Genomic DNA, 15,718 nt, shown 5'->3' with positions numbered 1-15,718 from the left:
GGCTCTGCAAAGAACTTTACAGACATGAATTAATTACAGGCTGTGCAGCAGCCGCCTCTGGCTCGGTTTATATAATCTCATGCTTCGTATTCCCTACCTCCTCCTGATTTACATGAGCAAATTGGTCCCAGAATAAACCTGACGGATGCCCCAGTCCATCCAGGAGAGGGCTGGAGAGCATCTCCTCGGGGCTCCAGAGAGCACTGCACTGGAGCTAGCCCCTGTATTTTGCTGGAGCGCTCCCTGTCTAGCTACAAGGCCTTTGCAAACGCTTCGTTTTGCAGTCAGCTGCAGAGCTGCGGCACGTTTGCTAGCAACGGTGACTGATTTGCATTTACACTTCTGCCGCTGTCAGGAGGAGTCTCGAAGTGAAGAACAAAGACGTCTGTTCAGCTGCACTTACCCAGCCTCTCAGCAGCAGCCGTCTCATATCATTCATCTCATCCTTCTGCGCTGTGCAGTAGCTGGATATTTACCTCCTTCCAGTGAGATCGCAAGAGAAGGCACTGAGGAGGCTGAGGTTAACCTGGCCGCTTTCGCGGCATGCTGATGTTCGAGCTTCAGGGTTCGTGATGCTCTGCACTGCTGTCGCCCGTTGTCTTGAAGCTAAACTAGCCTCGCATTTTCTGAACATGTCTGGCACGTCCCAGCCCACGTGGGAGGCAGGACAGCTGTTCTCATCCCCATTGTAGAGATGGCTAAACAAAGGCAAAGTGAAGTTAAGATCAAGCAAGCGCGTCGGCGGCAGAGCTGGGGAGAGAACCCAGTGATAGCTATTACAGGTGTGCCTAGAAACCCCAGTTAGGCACCATTGTGCTAAGCCTTGTACAGCCTTGTCCCTACCCCAAAGAGTTTACACTCAAAGTAACCCAGGAGTCCGGACTCCCATTTCCCTGCTCTGCGCACCAGAAAAAACAGCCTTCCTTTTCTCCTCTGTTCGATGGGGCATGCAAGTCCCAGAAAGGGTTAATGGGCTACGGGTGGCCCAAACAGCTTGCACTGGGACACCTGGAGCAGGAGTCAGGCTTCCAGGGAGGAGCTAAAAGGGAGAGAGAAAGCCTGTCTGGTAGTGATCAGTCATGCTAAATGAAGCTCTTTTTAAAGGTGTGGTTTGACTGATTTATGTTAAGTGACCGGGGTTGTTTAACACCCTGTTTTGAGAGCGATTGTGAAGAAAGATTCTACCAGTGCCCTCCTTAGGATGGTGTAGATGGGCCTTGGATACATTGCTCCTCTGCAGAGTTCACCACCACTTCATAGAACAGAACTAAACCCTGGCCTAGGAGAGACCTTGCTAGCGGCAAGTCCCAGGTCCTGCCGTCATTAAGGAATTTACAGGTGCAGACCTTAATGCCAAGGCACTGCCATGAGAATGATTCAAAGACTGGAAAACGCAGCCAACAGCAAAAAGATTTCAGGAGCTCAATTTATTTGTTTATCTCATCAAAGGGAATGTTCAGGGGTGATGGAGCAGAGTCCAAAAGTACCTATATGGAGAACAGAAATTTGGTAATAGCGGGCTCTTCGGTTTAGCATACAAAGGTACAACCAGATCCGATCAGATTGAAGCTAGACTCCTTCAGACTAGAAATAAGGTGCAGATTTTTAGCAATAAGGGTAATTAACCATTGGAACAACTTACCAAGGGATTCTCCATCACTGGCGATTTTAAAATCAAGAGCGGATGTTTCCTAGAAGCGCTGCTCTGGTTAAAGCACAGCTACTGGGGTGAAGCAGGAGTTACACAGAGAAGTCCTATGGCCTGTGTTGTGCAGGAAGTCAGACTAGATGATTGCAATGGTCTCGATGATGTTAGAAGCTCAGACCACTGCACGCGTACTCTGGTGTCAGACCAAAGAAAGCTGCACTGCCGTAAGCTTCACTTTGTCTCAGGGCAGCATGTCTCTATGAGGGGTGTGCTCTGGTGTGCGTGAGCTAGTTACCCTTCTGCAAATGTCTTTCGTGTAGACAGGGTCCCACGCGAGGAGCAGCTAGTACAAGGATAGAGGTGCAAGATGGAGCCTGAGCAATTCTCCACTACCACTGAAAGAAGCTAAAAACATATAAATATTTTCCTATGGTTCCTTTGTCTTTGTAACTAACACCTGCAGTTGCCCCAGGGATGTTACACGATTGCCAGTGGGAACGGAGCTGGTCTGAGCAATTTCCATCCCTCCCATAGATAGCAAAGCAGTGTACAAAGTAGGGTGAGTATCATGATCCCCATTTTACAGATGGGGAAACTGAGGCCTAGAGAAGTGAAGCGACTTGCCCAAGAGGCAGAGCTGGGACTAGACCTGGCTCCCAATGCAGTGCTCAGACGGCTGCTCCTACTGCCTCTGGCAGAAAAACCTACCCACGGATTAGGGTGTGGCCCACGCTGTGAAAATGGCTGTGACCGCACGAGTCACATGGCCGTTGTGGAGATTCCCTAATGCTGCTTGCTCGCAAAGAAGAGCAGACTGTCCTGAGTCACGCTATCGTCTCCACCCACTGAGCCTGCAGCCCCCTGGGTACCAGAACTAGCTCCAGGTACAGAATCGGCAGATACTGGCTAAGAGCAGCTTTTGCATTTAGAGCCAGATCCAGAGAGGCCCCGACCTTTTGCGGTGTCAGCAGCAAGTGCTTGAGGGCTCAGCACCTCTCAGAACTTGGCCCTTCTTCAATTATCCCAGTCATATTTTGCTTGGTTTTTAAAAGCTAAAAAGTCCTGTATCCTAAGAGGCCATTAATACATTGGCAGCCTGTTCAGTAATACAGCTTGTATTTATATAGTAGCTTTCATCCGGAAAGAACTCAAAGTATGGTACATGCTATATAGCAACCACTGAAATGCAGCCACCTCTGGGGAATGAAGGCAGCAGCACATTGCAGTACCTCAGGGGGAAGGAGGAAGGCTGGCCAAGGATGCCAGGACAAATCCTTATACTTAAGCTGGGGATCAGACAGGGGCCACTAATGGCCACGCAAAGCAGGCTGCACCTTGGCTACAGGTCTTGTCAGAAAGACTTACACCCATTCCCGTTCCACGCAGTGTGCACCTCTCCTGGAAGGTGAAAGAGCTGAAGCGTCTGCTAGGATGTCAGTGAGGACTTTCAGACACAGTAGGTAGGTTAAACCTGGTGCTTAGAACTCATAGCCGTCCCCTGTGATTTTTACAGGTGAGCCTTGGATGATAACCTCGCAGGCCAGCTCAGGGTTCAAAATGGCAAATATTTAACCAGGGCAATTCTCTGGCTGCCATCTTTCCTCGCTGCCCACGTTGTGTTAATTATGCCAGTTCCTCAATTCAACCATAAAAAAGGCTCTTCGCACAAGAGTTTCAGCCTGCTTTGTAGATCCAAGAGGTCTGAGAAGCACTTGAGCTAATCTAAACCCAAGAGCAGACCCATTTTGACCCACAGCTCATGGAAGAGCGTACAATAGAATTATAACGAATAAAACTCATTACACCAGTGGCAACTTTCATCTGAGGGTCTTAAAGCGCTTTCCAAACACTAATGAATTAAGCCTCCCTGGAAAGTAGGGGATTATTAGCCTCATGGGGAAACTGAGGCACAGAGGTGAAATGTGATTCTTTTTTTCTGCCTACTGCTTCAAACCCCCCCGCCCCCTTCCTTTTAATGGTATCCTGCTCTGTGTGGGTAACTAAGCTCACTATTCCCCCACTGTGGTGTCTTTCACTCTTTACACAACATACAGAATATGAAGGAACCTCATGGCACAAGAGGGTCCACATGCCAGGCCTAGTTCCATGAATACACCACTGCAGTGGCAGAGTGCTGGTGACTTCTGAAACACAGAAGGCAGGGAGGGTCACTAGAAAGCTCACCAACGGTTTTTTGAGGCATATTACCCAGTTCTGTCCACCTTGCAAGGTGCTACAAACATCTCCACAGACAAGCGAGTCCAAAGTGACTACGGAGTTTGGATGTGTCAGTTTTTAAGGGCCAAATTTGAGACCTCCTAAAGGGGGCTGATTTTCAGAAGGTGCTGAGCACCTCCAGGGCCGCCCAGAGGATTCAGGGGGCCTGGGGCAAAGCAATTTCGGGGGCCCCTTCCATAAAAAAAGTTGTAATACTATAGAATGCTATATTCTCATGGGGGCCCCTGCAGGGCCTGGGGCAAATTGCCCCACTTGCCCCCCCCCCTCAGGCGGCCAAGAGCACCTCTTCTCCCCCAGCAAAGAGTCCCTTTAAGGCATCTCAGATTGGTCACCCAAACTCTGAGGCATTCAAAATCACTTGTCACGTTTGAAAATTTTGGTCAAAAATACTAGGAATGTGGGGTCTCAGCTAGATCCAAACTTCCTCAGAGCTTGTAGGTGTTTGGATCTAGGGTTCTGATTTGATCCAACATAGAGATGGAGGAGAGCTGCATCCTGAAATGATCCAGTGTTTAGGATTGTTCATTTGGGACAGTTTGGTCTGATCTTTCTTGGAAAGCACATCCATGTCTCTAGTCTGATAACACTTTAATTGCACAAAGCTGTAACGGCTACCGTAGTTATTTACCGTACTTCATGTTTATTAAAATGAACAGGTGATACTTACAAATGCTACGTAATCATTTTGTAATATAAAGGTTCATCCAACTGGACTCTATCCAATTAAAGCTCCCAGCATCTTATTCCCAGATGAACCACTGCCAAATTAGTGTTTGCGTTTGTCCCAAAATTAGCCAGAGTTAATTGAAAAAAATAATTTCCAGGAGTTCTCTCCAGCCTATTAAACTGTCAGTGGCTGCTTGAGCAGTGAGCAGGCTGCTAGTGAAGACTGCACCAGAGTTTTGCTTCACTTCAAAGAGACTGATTTATGAGCCAACCAAAAGGGCGAGAAATCCCTCATCTAATTATCCCTGAAATATACGGATACAGAAACCAAACTGCTGTGGTTATTAGTCTGGGGACTGGAGAGCTCCTCCAGTTGCTCTTTGATTAGGAAGTGATGCAGTTTGAAGGAAACCAAACTGCAATCAAAGGATGTAAATTATCTGCAAATTGACCTTTTTATAAAACAGATCTACATATTCCAGGCAAAAAGTTTGGCCAAATGCTGAGAAATCAAGCACCCAAAATACAGGACATGGACAGAAAAGGCTGAAGCTCATTTTTAACTCTGTCCTCTTGAGCTTCTGCTTTAAACTATTTGACTTATTAATGAATACTAGAGTAAATACACATTGGAATTTCTTATACAGCCTCAGGTACAATCTTCAAGCTTGGCTTGATTTTTTTTTAAGTTGCAATGAGATCTACAAAACAAGCCTAGCTTGAAGAAAACCAGCATTATTGAGTTATGGCTATATATTATGACAGCTGGTTTTGATTCAGATGGGTCAGGAAAGAGTAAATCCTGAACCAAAATAGGCCCTGGGCAAGTGTGTGACTCCTTGAGCAGCTTTGCCTGGTGGTGCTAGCTTCATAAAGAACATTGCAATCAGTGTCGCCCTGAGGGTATTACGGCAGCACCGTAGAATTCAGGTCCTGAGCTTTTTGGAAACGTCACCCCTGGGAGTAGAATCACTTTGCCTTGCTCTTCGCTGACTCAACCCGCATGATGCTCAGAGCGGTGTTGCTGATAGTCCAGGATGGAGCTGCCTCCAGCCCTCCGGGACCAGAGAATGGGTGCACGCAGTGGCAGTAATGGGGTGAAACTGGGGAGACGCTGAAGTCCCTCTCCCCCAAAAGGCCAAGGTCACTCTGTGCACAAACAGTGAAAGGGGGGGCGAGACAAGCTCTTTGGGGCAGGGGCCACCTTTGTTCTGTTTGTACAGAACCTAGCACACTGGCAACCTGGTCCATGACTGGGGCTCCTAGGTGCTACCGTAATACAAATAACAGGACCTGCTACAGCCCAAAGGCTCCTACACCTCTTGGCTTCACTGCCTCACTGCCCCTGACCAGTTTCTGCATCAGACTCCTTCTCATCCAGTGGATTAGATCTGTGGCCCTTGTAAAAAGGTGTTACGGGTCAGGACTGAAAGGCATTGGTGCAGCTGTGTGTAGGAGCCTAGGACTGGACCAGCAGGAGATGCTGCAGGTTAGCACAGGTGTTAGCAGAACGATGTCAGGCTCAGGACTACAATGCAGGGGGTTGCAGGTGAGGACTATGGGGCAGTGGCAGGGCTGTGTGGGTGGGGCGTCCAGGGCTGGAATGGGGGGTGGGGGAGGAGGCTGCAGGACAGCTCTGAGGTGCATTGGCAGAGCTGGGTCAGACCAACAGCTGGAATAGTAGGATGGGTACAGGCTAGAAGTGAGGTGCCCAGTGGGCATGGGGAAGGCTGTGTGTCTGGGTAGAGGGCCATTGGCAGGACTGGGCCAGGAAGCTCAGTCCCAACCTCCTCTGCCCTGCCTAGCTGGCACCATCCCAGTTTTTCACCTTTGTGAGCACTGATGTTCACAGCTCGGCCCAGATAAAAATAAAAACGGCAGGTGCAGAACGTGTGACCACACTCCCCCGCCTCGTGCCTCTGGGGCGCTGCGTAAGTGCCGGGCTGATCATGAGGTGAGACGGAAGGTGCTGAGAGCGTCACTTTAAAATGGCCCAGAGAGCTGGGGTGGGGTGGGGTGGGTTTTTTATGAGCGCCCTCTTCTCCTGGAGGGGCTGAATTCTGATCTCGGTGAGGCGGGGGTAACCCCAGTGACGGAGGTGTAACTGAGCACCCAGGGAAGTTCCCGGTTCCCTTTACTAATGCAGCTCGGGGAGGAATTTCTGTCTTCCGCTGGGGATGCAAACTGAATCCCAACCTGACCACTGGCTCAAGGAGGGGGCGTTCTTAAGTCTTTTAAGGAGTCCACCTTCGCCTCTGGTTCTTTCTGGCCTAAACAATGACCAAGGGTCTCCTTCAGGAGGCTATGTGGTCTAGCGCTCAGGCTTCTGGGTTAGGAGTCAGATGACCTAGGCCCTAGTCCCAGTTGTGACCTTTGGGTAGTTGCTTCCCCTCCTTTGTTGTCTCTGATTAGACTGGAAGCTCTTGGGGGCAGGGCCTCTCTCTTACTATGTGACTATAAAGCAGCTAGCACAAAGGGCCCTGATCCCAGGTGCTGCCGTGATACAAAGCATTAGAATAACTTCTGTACCGTGAATGCAGTGGACACTCGCTCCACGACAGTCTCGTCTCTGAGGGGTCAGGGATCTCTTAGGGAGACCCCCGTGCAGCTCTCTGCATTGCTGTTTTCTCCGACTCTAGGCATATAGCTCACATGCAAGAACACAGGCATCAAGGAGAGCGCCCCATTCCAGTGCTGACGAGCAGCCATGCAGGCAGCGGGATTCAGACATGGGGCCTGCATGCATTCAAGGGAGAGGAGCGCTACATCTCTCATTGACCTCCGCTGTAATGGGCCGTCACCCCTGCTGCGATTCAGGACTCGGTGTCTGTTCACTTGCCCGTATCCGCTGCCACTAACGCTGTGCTGTGCCTCACAGAGATCAGGCTGGCCTTACCTGAAACGTGTAGAGCCACGTGCAACCCTGCACCAACACGTGCATTTCCTGTTGGTGTTAAAAAGGGGCGGAGGGTCTAACATGCAGGGCTCGAATCTGGATAATAAGCCCCTGTTATTTAATCAGACTATATCTGATTAGAGGACAGTTTTTCAGGACAAAAATCCCTGACCAGCAGGCTCTACTCCTGAGAGAGCATCGTGACAATTGTACCTAAAACAGAGGTTACTGTAAAAATATCCTCATCCTTGGTGTTTATATTCTGGCAGCTCCACTAAGTATGTTCCAAGAGCCAGATCCGCAGCTGGCGTCGCACTATTGACGTTAGTGGAGCAGTGCTGATTTACACCAGCTGAAGCTTGGCCCCCAAGGAGACATTTGGCCCATTGTCTCTTATGAGCCTTTTCCAGCCTGTCTGATCCCTCTGAATAATAAATACCAGTATGAAAAATAACACATCGCTTGTTCTACACACCACAAAACAAGGCAGGTAAGTCATGTCCTCAGCTCCCCATTCCCCATGGGCCCCACTGCCACCTCCAGTGACTTGCTGCTCTCTGATCCATAGGACGCACGCTGCAGCGAGAGGTCCTCGCTTAATGGTCCCTCGGCACCTGCCACTGCTACCAAATTCCGCTTTGTCCTCTGGGAGGGAGCTTTGCAGAAATCTATCTGCGATGAATGACTGACCTAATTTGAAATGGCAGCATCCAGAAGGCAGAGTGGCTGCCACCGCTTGCCTGAGCACAGAGATTTCAAAGCCCTGGGCACAGCCCCTGTTCGATTCAGAGCTGCGGCCAGATCAGTTGTTCGTAACCAAAGAACTCAGAGGCTTCCATGTGCACTTGGATAGTCACTCTGCTCTGGGCCTAGAGCAGTGGTTCTCAACCTGCAGGCTGCTTGTGGCCCAATCAGCACACAGCTGTGTCCCATGTGACATCCTCAGGGCCATACAGGTGGTATATATATTGTGTGGATGTGGCCCCCATACCACAGGGAGAGCTGCATAGGCGGCCCACGATGATAAACAGGTTTAGAACCACTGGTCTAGAAGGAGCGGGGGCGCTGATGTTCAGAGCATATCGCTTGGAGGTGATTGGAAAAGGACAAAACTATGGGGGCTGTGCCCTAAATAAAATAATGGAGATATCCTATCTCCTAGAACTGGAAGGGACCTTGAAAGGTCATCGAGTCCAGCCCCCTGCCTTCACTAGCAGGACCAAGTACTGATTTTGCCCCAGATCCCCAAGTGGCCCCCTCAAGGATTGAACTCACAACCCTGGGTTTAGCAGGCCAACGCTCAAACCACTGAGCTATCCCTCCCCCTTTCTTTGCTTCTTCATGTTGGAGAAAAGGCTGGAGCAGGCATGTTTTCTTTTCGTTTCAAAATGTGTCTCGATATTTTTTACATTCAAAATTCAGGCCTTGTCTCCATGGCCCACTGGAGAACAACTGGGCTTATAACATCAAAGGAAGAGAGGGGATTGCTTGTGATTTGTATTCGGTTTTATCTAACGGTCCCTTTAGAATCTGGGGAAAGAGCTCTCTTTACTGCGGAACGAGCGCCTTCAGCTAAAGAGTTGGAAAGCACCTGATTCACATCCCTGGTCAGCCAAGGAGCCATCCAGCAAAAACAGGGAAGAAAAGACTTGAGATGCCTGATATTTATAAGGGGAAAAAGAACCCTGCATGCCAACATGCTCACTCCCGCATGCACCTTTCAGTCCCCATCAAGAAGCAAAACAAAGGGAATTTAATCCAGATTCTTTCTTTTGCAGATCACCTTCAGAGCTACTTGGCTCTCTGACAGCGTTAACAGCCGACATCCACTTCAGTACATCCACCTGATAAAAGCTATGGGCAGGATCTTGCAAAGGGCTGTGGGTGGGTAGCAGGGGCTGGACTGCAGGATTGGAGCCTAAATATTACTGGCTGCTGGCATTGCATCCTGCAGCCCTTAGACATGCAAGCAGCTCGCTGATCCTGTGGGGATCTCAAGGAAATCTCCTGGGGCAACAGCATGGAGACTCTCTCCTTGCTTCCAGTCGGTCTCCCAGCCACCCTGGGGCCTCCTACTGACCCTGGACAGTACAGCTGTGCTGTTAGTAATCCTTGACAGCTGCAGCCCCTTCAGCCCGCGTAGGGTGGTGATCCCTGGAGCAGAGGAGGAAGATTCAGTGTATTGCCTTGCTCCTGTTTGCCCTTTGGGTTTGGGGGATGGAAGAAGCCTGTGGAGCCCAGGTGGAGCTACCTGTGGAGCTACCCTCAGGTTCCCAGCTCTCCCTTCCTGGCCCTCTCTCCATCTGTGAATCTAGATCCACAGGGAGCCCCCCACAGACGGCCATTGGAGGTGCATACTGAAGAGCTTCCCCCCTCTCCACACACCCCCAGACTGATCCATTCTCATGATCCAAGGCACAGGGCATTCAGCCTGCAAAGTCCTTGGGGGAGGGGCTGTCTGTTGTAACCCTCTGTACAGCACCGTGCACACCTCTGCAGGCAACAGAAATACATAACAATGACCACTGCTCTGGGAAGAGAGATGCCATGGTGCCAGGTCTGTTAATCCTGCACCCTTCCCCAGCGCTGTATTCACTAGAAAGACAGGTAAAACCCACGCCAAAGCAGCCGAGGAGACTTCTGCTTGGCTAGGGGGATCCCAACTGCACTGGGAGGGGAGACACAAATGCACATCTGCCCCTCTGTTGCGTCCACCCACGGTTTGCTCCAGTCGCCAAGTGGGAGCAGGATGCTAAGGATCTGTTAAAACTCCGGCAGCATTGCAGGGATCAGCTGATCACTGCAAGGTGCTTGGAAGGAGATGGTCTTGGGCCTCTTTTTAAGTGGATTTAGTGGCGGCGAAGGGTGCCAGGTTGCCACGCACGGGGCAGCGCCAGGGCAAGCTAGCTCTAGGCTGCCCTGCCAATAGTCCTCTCTCCTGACCTTGAAGCGTTGCCTCTAATGCTCTAAAAGCATTCTACTCTCCACACCTAGTGCTTGGTCTCTGAAAGGGTGGGGGTTTGGGGATTTTTTTTGCGGTGGGGGGTGGGGAGTAGAAGAGGTAAGAGGATGGTGACATTTTCTGCTGTGGATCTCTAACCCTAGACCCTGGGAAACCAGCCAGTCATTCTCCATAGTTCACCAAACCCTCATCCGATGGTAAAATGGTCCATCCTACCGAGAGGAGAAAACCCCCATGAGCCATCACCAAGCTCCTGCGGCACCCGGTTGAAGACACCATTGAGGCTACATGGCACAGAGGGGTGGGATCCCCTTGAAAGTCTCCAGCATATGCTGAACTCGCCAGCCAGCAGACATTCCTCACGCGGCCCCCCAGTTACATATCATCCATCACACTTATAGAACAGGTGAATTCATGTCTGGTCAGGTCTGAACTGCCTGTAGTTGAAAACCCAGCCCTACTCTGCTATATATTTGCAATGCACATATCGATGTCCCACTAGGGACAGGAGTTGGAGGTTCACAACACATGCTGCAGAAATGTGTTCCGCAAACACACCCGGGTAGCCATTCACCCTGGGTGTCTCTAAGTGGGCGACTGTCTCGAGAACTTTTCTTTTTGTAATGTCTTGAGCTCCTCACAACTCATCGCACTGGTGACATTAATTTCTAGCCGGAAAAACTGCTGGATTATTCTGCTGCTTCCAACGCAGCGCGGGTTGCCGGCCCCACAAGGCCTTTACCTGGGGTGTGGACCGCACACAGCCCGCCCCGAAATCATTCCAGCCTTGCGCTCTTCCTGGGTCGCCCCTAACACGGGGGCAACCCCCTGGCTGGGACACAAGCTGCCTCTGGGATTTGAATCCTTAGGTCTGAGCCCTGGGCAGCCCCTGGAGCTGGTCTTTGTGCACCGCCCTCCGGCCACGCAGCCCGGCTGCAACAAAACCCCAAAGTCCCACGCGCGACTCTCCTCCGTTTGCCTCCAGCTCGAGGTTTCCGCGGAACTCACCTGCGTGGGAGCCGGGGAAGCGGGGCGGCGGGCGGGGCTGTCAGGCCGGCCCCCCGGGATCCTTCAGCTGGAGAAGCGCCCGGGCATGGCCCCGCCGCTGCGATCCGCCCACGCGAGACAGGGGCCCACGCCGCTGCAGCCCCCGGCGCCTGGGCGGTGCTGCTGCAAGCGGCGGCCTGCCTGGCACGGTCCCTATGGGCTGAACTGGGCTCCCAGAGTCCCGGCTCCTCCGCCGCGGCGGGAGCCGGGGCCCGCTCGGTGCGTGGCGGCGCTTAGCGCGGGGCTCCCCGGGAGCAGCGCCCCGCACCGCCCGCTCGCATCGCCGCCGGCTCCGAGGCGCGCCGCAGAGGGAGCGCGGCTGGCTGGCGGGGAGCAGCCCGGCGGCCCGGGCACCGGCTCATGGTCAGCCCCGGCTGCTGCGGCGTTGGCAGGGCTGGTGCTTTGAGCAGCTAGAGGCTTGGAGACCCCCCCCCCTCCTTGTCACGTTGCCAAACGATCAGCCCTGAGCTGCAGGGGTGGCAGAAGGGCTCTGAACAATGAACCCCTCCGCTGCGCCCCAGTGGCCAAGATGCTATAAATATCCCACCCTCCCCTCCGCCCCCGGCACTGTGCTACCGTGACTGCAGCTGGCACGGCTCCCGATGCACGCTGCTCGCACTCACTGGGCCACTCACGGGGAAGGGCCAGTGACTTGCGGGTCCCCCAAGCAGCCTTTGCCTGCGGGGTCGGTCCGGACGCAGCCCCTGCGAAGGGAGGGGGGGGCCCTTGCAGTGCATCTGTTTTAAGGAACAGTGGCAGCTCAAATGGGGAAAGGAGGGGCCCAAATCCAGTGGAAACAGGTTCATGTCCTCCCCAAACAAACGAAACCTTCCCATCCTGGTGTTTGCAAGCCCAGCATTGCAGGACCTTGCTAGAGAGAAATTAACCAGAAGGTGGTGGGTGAAGAGAAACCACCTCGTGCGTTGGTAGGGTCCAGGCTGGAGGAAACGCAAAAAGTGAACCAACACAGGCTGCAAAAGGAAAACTGGGGACCGGGTCCTGAGCCGGTGCAAATGGGCCTCTCTCCCTTGTCTGCAGTGGAGCTGTGTTGCGGAGGAGCTGGCTCTCCGTGGTTAAAGTCCTTTCCCTTTGAAAAAGGAAGGAAATTCATGTTGTTAAATTACCACCATCCTGCCCTCATGCAAATCCAAGCGGCGAGTTTATCATTAATAAAACAAGGGACCACCCTGGGACCCCCACCGCTGTATTTGTCGGTGCATCCCATTTGCTATGTTCTGGGCTCTCTGGGACAGGGGCTGCCTATACTTGTGGGTAGTGTACGGTTCTGAGCATGTTGTGGGTGTTAAACAAGAGCAAGCAAACACACTGGGCCCTGGGGCTGATTGTATGGTTTCCAGGGTGAATCTCTCCATGTCTCAATGCAGGATTCTTAACCTTCCAGGATCACTTAAAATTCTCCCATATTAACAGCCCAGTTCAGCTGTGGGCAATGCTTTCTTTTCTTTTCTTTTCTTTTCTTTTCTTTTCTTTTCTTTTCTTTTCTTTTCTTTTCTTTTCTTTTCTATAGCCATATTGATGTGTTTTCCATGCCATATACTCAGGCTGGGATGATGAGTGCTGGGAGCTCACCGGATACGTGCTGCAATAGAGACCTCAGTCCTGCTCCCATTAACATCAGTAAGGAAATGCCAGGATCAGGCCGGCTAGGGAATATTGCAACAGGACAGCTGAGATTCCAGGCTGGATGACTGCAGTGCCCTCTGCCTGGGGCTTCAGCTGAAGACAGCTTGAAAGCTTCAGCTAGCGCAGAACGCAGCTGTGGGTGTACTCAGGGATGTACACCTAACCCCTCTGCGGCGTAGATCTGAGCCATTTCTGGATACAGTTTAAGGCGAGAGATTTTAATCTATACATTCCCCTAGGACTTGACCCCTGTCCTTATATTATGTTTATATATGTATTGTAAAACTCCACCAGAGAGGTCCTTTGGGGCCATCTGCCTGTCCCAAGTCAGGATAAAGGAGGAGGGTTGGGCGTGGGGCTAGCAACTCCACCCCGTAAAAAATTAACCTGCTACAGAAACGCCAACAATAGAGATAACAGAGACTTTTAGCCTGGAAAAAGAAGGGTCTTCAACTCGAAGACGCATGACGCTGGGTGGTGAAAGTCGTGAGGAAGCCACAAAGCCGATTACCCTTCTTGCAACTAGGAGGATTACCATCGGTACATGGAACATGAGGACCATGTACGAGTTAAGAAAGATGGCGCAGGTCGCAGCAGAGATGAGGAGCAACAACCTGAAAAGAGGCCGTCCAAGAAACACCTGGCGACGCGACCTTCAGGCTGATAGCATAAAAATGGGCTATACCTGGAACCAGCTAGAGCAAATGGCCCAGGATAGAGGACTCTGGAGATCTGTGGTTGGCGGCCCATACCCCGATTGGGGTGACGGGCATGAGTGAGTGAGTGATGTATTGTAACCCTCGTTACCTCAGAGGCCAGCCAAAAATTCAGGATCCTGCACGTTGTTCCAGTTAGCAGGAGAAATTGGTGCCGAGTCTGGTGTTACTTTGATGCAATCCTATGTATTTATGAAGAAGGTACGAAGTCCTGTTTCCCTGCACCCAGCAAGAATCAAACAGCAGAAGCTGGTTTCTTTGCTCGCAGGTCCAGGCCCCTGTTAGCCAGCACTCAGCCCCCAAAAGCTCTCTCTCCAGACTTTTTGCAGTGCCATGCTCCCACGGCTTGTTATGACTGTACCTGGTGCTTCCTTGTTGCCTTCTCTCTCAGCTTCTGTCCGCTGTTTCTCACAAGACAATAGCTAACACATCCCCTCTGCCCATATGTGCCTTTTGCTTTCAGCGGTGACATATGCCTGTGTTTGGGGTGGAGAGGCTGCTATTGTTTCAACTACCTAGTTACCTGACTTCTTACAACTATCTTAAATGCAGGGCAGTGGTTATCTTCCCCTCCCCCACCACAATTTCAAAGAGGGTTAAGCTGTCCCAACCTATAACATTACAGTAGTGTCTAGAAGCCCCAGCCAAAATCAGGGACCCATCATCACACACCGAACCCCTGGGAAATCCAGGAGGAGAAACCAGGTCCAGCTAGTCAGAAAACAGTAAGTATTGTTCAGGCAAATTTTTGAAATAAATCAATTTTTTTATTCCAAAAATATCATGGATTTTTTTTAATTCAAAAAATTTCATGGATTTTTTCCCATCAACATCCCCTACAAAACAAAACTAATTTGTCCGCTGCCCTCTCCCTCCAGTTTTTTGGTTGGTTTTGGTTTCTAAAAATTAAACATTTTTTAGTAGTTGACATTTTAAGTATTTATATTGTTTGGTTTAGAAAACTGAGAACTTTGTTGTTGAAGAAGTGGAAAAATTCAGACAGATACAAAAACTTCTTGTCAATTTTTTTCTTATAAAAGAGGTAGAAAAATCTCTTTCAAACAGAAAAATGTAGACGCCTGCTCAAACCATGAGGCAACATAGCCACGTGTGAAGGTATTTTATTTTGTGGGTACCGAAGATCACCATCTCATTTCACATAAGTCACCCAGGAGCCATCAAATGGTGACAACCTCCAACCATAGCCAGAGACTACAAGAAGTACGTGGTTCTTCACAGCCCACTGCCAAACCAAACCAGTCTGATTTCCTTAAAATGGCTTTTAAAACTAGAGGGGCATGTCCTACATTTGTTCCATGCCTGGTATTTGAGTTCTGTGCCATTGTCCACTCTGTGGCCATTCTAAAGGTCATAGCTGGGGATTAAGAAGTCAGGTATAAACCAGCCAGCTTCTGCCTCACTCCAAAGTGTTTACTACGGAGGATGTTTTAAGCAGTTCTATAATCTGAGACACAGCCCTTTGCTGGCAGACGTATCCTGAAGGCAGCGGCATAATTAAAATCTTGTTATAACAATAGCTGAACATATGTATTATTCATGCAACAAACCACAGCTGTGAGTGTTGCATTCGCCAGTGGCCCCACAGGTACCAGCTACATTATTAATGAGACAGCTGGGAAGAAGAGAATCTGTTTTAAGGGCCTGATCTTGATTGGTGCTGGGAGCCCGAGGCTCTAACGGGAACCATCGGTACCTGGTATCTCTCTGGATCTGGCCCCAATTCTCTTGTAGAGTAAGGAGACCAAATTTGGCCCATATTTGCAGCCCTGTTTGCAACCAGTAGAGGGTGCTGATGCATAATGAAGGACAAGATTTGGCCCGAAATGCTTTAGTTACACTTTAAATGCAACAGCAAAATGCCTTGTTATTTGATGCCGGTA

At 50.7% G+C, this 15,718-nt stretch overlaps 1 protein-coding gene across 3 annotated transcripts in view; it reads right to left on the bottom strand.

Annotated features, from left to right (window-relative positions):
* The window catches only part of LOC128843875 (testis-expressed protein 2-like), a 37,436-nt gene extending 25,917 nt beyond the window's left edge, over window positions 1–11,519 (bottom strand). For 2 of the 3 annotated variants that reach the window (XM_054040978.1, XM_054040980.1), the window contains exon 1: window positions 404–444. The gene's annotated coding sequence lies outside the window, so the exon portion shown is untranslated. Of the gene's footprint in view, window positions 1–403; window positions 445–11,418 lie in introns of those variants that run through there. The other variant, XM_054040979.1, reaches the window with a different exon arrangement.
* Between the last annotated feature and the right edge of the window lie 4,199 nt (window positions 11,520–15,718).

Source organism: Malaclemys terrapin, chromosome 10 (genome assembly GCF_027887155.1).
Source record: "Malaclemys terrapin pileata isolate rMalTer1 chromosome 10, rMalTer1.hap1, whole genome shotgun sequence".
Lineage (NCBI taxonomy): Eukaryota > Metazoa > Chordata > Testudines > Emydidae > Malaclemys > Malaclemys terrapin.
Note: the sequence above shows the minus strand (reverse complement) of the source record. Positions and strands in the feature narration are given on the sequence as shown.